This window comes from Macrosteles quadrilineatus, unplaced genomic scaffold, assembly GCF_028750875.1.
Source record: "Macrosteles quadrilineatus isolate MER2022 unplaced genomic scaffold, UCM_ALF_1.0 Scaffold_2__2_contigs__length_208266976, whole genome shotgun sequence".
NCBI classification, from domain to species: domain Eukaryota; kingdom Metazoa; phylum Arthropoda; class Insecta; order Hemiptera; family Cicadellidae; genus Macrosteles; species Macrosteles quadrilineatus.
Genome location: NW_026542595.1, coordinates 53,107,941 through 53,110,630, shown reverse-complemented (window position 1 = coordinate 53,110,630; position 2,690 = coordinate 53,107,941).

Genomic DNA, 2,690 nt, shown 5'->3' with positions numbered 1-2,690 from the left:
TTAAGTCTATATCTAAACTGATGATCTTAAACTGAAAAATTGTTCCTACAGTCCCCCGACAAAATGGGCTTCCTTGCACAGATTATAGTACAGAAAGCCTAACTTTGGCGCACACCAGTATTCCAACCAAACAACACAAAGCAGCGTGCTTTTATTATGCACGTAATCCGTGTACGCTTGAAAATAATTTGGCAACATTTAAAGATATTACGACAACGATTAGCTGGTGCAGCTTTTCCCATTTCGTTCAAAGTTTTGATTTAACCTAACCTAAAAACGTGTTGTACAGTGTTTGAAAGACTAATTATTTATATGTTTTATAGAAAGTGTAGGAAAAATAGAATGTGTAACACGAGTGAAAACTGCCTTTGCTGCACTGTAGAAATTTTTTACACTCGCCACTAGTGACACAAGTTTTCAAAATATTTATTTTTCGAATACATTTTCTTTTAAGTTTTTATCTTTTTCGTGCAAATAGATGGTGTTGTAGTTGTATAATAATAGCAGATAATATATATTAACGAGCAGGAAAGTATATACTATAGTGAAAGTTGTAATAAAATGTAAAATTGTTTATTTAAACAAAGGAATGGTGATAACCGCCTTGGAGTGAGATCATTACAAGCCACGTGTTGAGGAGGTAATCAGTCCAATTAGGGGTTACTTTGTCAAAGGCTCGCAGACTTCAAAGCTCACTATCGAGCTAATTACAATATTTGTAAGATCAACTAATCAACCCCCAACATTGATAGTGGGACACTGAAGACTTATTATTAAGGATTATTTTAGTACCTCCATTAAATTAATTTGACCCATTCTGTTAAAGAATGGCGGCGTATGTATAAAGTTTGACATACTGTAAGCGAAATCCCAACTCCATTGATCAAAGAATGAGGCCTTTGGAAGCGTAAAATCAATGGTGGGATTGCGGCACAATATTGCTAAGGTGGATGACCAAACAATTTTAAACAATAACAACACAAAAGCTGGCTGGACATAAAGTATAAATTTATTTATTAAAATATATATAAAAAGCACAATGCAAAGCAAACTCTTTTAAAATAACTAACAAGGCTATGCCCTAGCCGAAGAATAACCAACTTTTTTAAAATCCATTTTGTTTTTCCTTTAACTTGTGAACACTAAGCAAGCACATTCGTGCATTTTGGTTCATGTAATATCATGTTGCTTATCTCCTAAAAACCATGTTTATTGAGCTAGCCTATGTCAGAACAATCTTTGTGAAAATGTGATCGCAGACTGCGGATAAAAAGAATGTTTTACACTCTTTTGATTTCTTCAGGCCTAGTGCAACTTAAACAAATGAACTCTGAGACATGTTAGCCTTAATTAGGCCAGGTCAGTGATATATACTTTGTGTCAGGGACGGTGACTCCATCTGAGGCCTGCCATCATTAGATTGCTACTACCCTTCACCATGATCTCCTGAACTTGGACTGCTCCATACTGACCGCCTGTGCACCACCCACCGATGGCGAATCCAACACGGCTAGGCCTACCGTCTACCCCGGCCTAACACCGTGCTGCGGTTTCTGGGGAGCGGCCATCATGCACTCGGCCCAACACCTACTTCCTGCTGCCTTGACTTCAGCAAGGTCATCACGGTCAGGTCATTCCAGTCCATTTGGAGGATTTCTTGTTATGCTTGTTATTGTGCTTTTTATATATAAGTTTAAAAAAATTATTTCTATTTTGTGTCCAGCCAGCTCTTGTGTTGTTATTGCTTGGTCCTCCACTTCAGCAAAATTGTGCCGGAATCCCACCTTTGATTTTGCGCTTCCAAGGGCTTACCCCTTTGATCGATGGAGTTGGGACTCCAGTTACAAATGGTATCAGAGCGTGGTTCAAGCAATCCATCATACGCTTCACGGATGTGCAAGTTAAGTACTTGAACTGAATCTTTCTTTCCGTCTTGTTTTTTAAGTCAAAGAGTGGGACTGTTCTACAATCAATAAGGTATTTTATTTTAGCAGTAGGGCTTATTTCAAAGAGAGCTACTTGCAGGACTATGGCTGAGCCATCTTCTGCCAAGTACGTACGCTGAAGTTGCGAGAATGTGTAAGTGGCAAATCTTTGAAATATTCCAAAACTGATAGAGCTGTCGGTTAGATGGCTCCCGGGGCCAAACAGTGTATAGATCTTGCCAGAACCCTGGGGGCCTGATATACCTGTTGTTGAGCTGATACAACTGTGTGGTTCAAGCAATCCATACTCTTCGCGCATGTGCAAGTTAAGTACTTTAAATGAATCTTTCTTTCCGTCTTGTTTTTTTTTTAAGTCCAAGAACTAGTATTTTACTCTTGTTGCTTCAGAGAAGAATAAGGCTTAGATGCTTTCCACGGCGATACGAATTTGCCCGGCTGCTTTTAGTGGAAAATATTTTACGGATGTGGCACCCCCGTACAGTTACCTGCGTATGGGCCAAGTTCACGTACCATGCAATGCTAAAAAGATGTTTGAACCGACAAACGGCCAAGACTCTGTTTTTGAATATGGAGCAGGGCCAATTAGTAATAGTTTTTTTTAAGGAACTAATGGCGTGTCTTATGTCGCTGTCGGCCCCCAGAGTTCTGGCAAGATCTATACACTGTTTGGCCCCGGGAGCCATCTAACCGACAGCTCTATCAGTTTTGGAATATTTCAAAGATTTGCCACTTACACATTCTCGC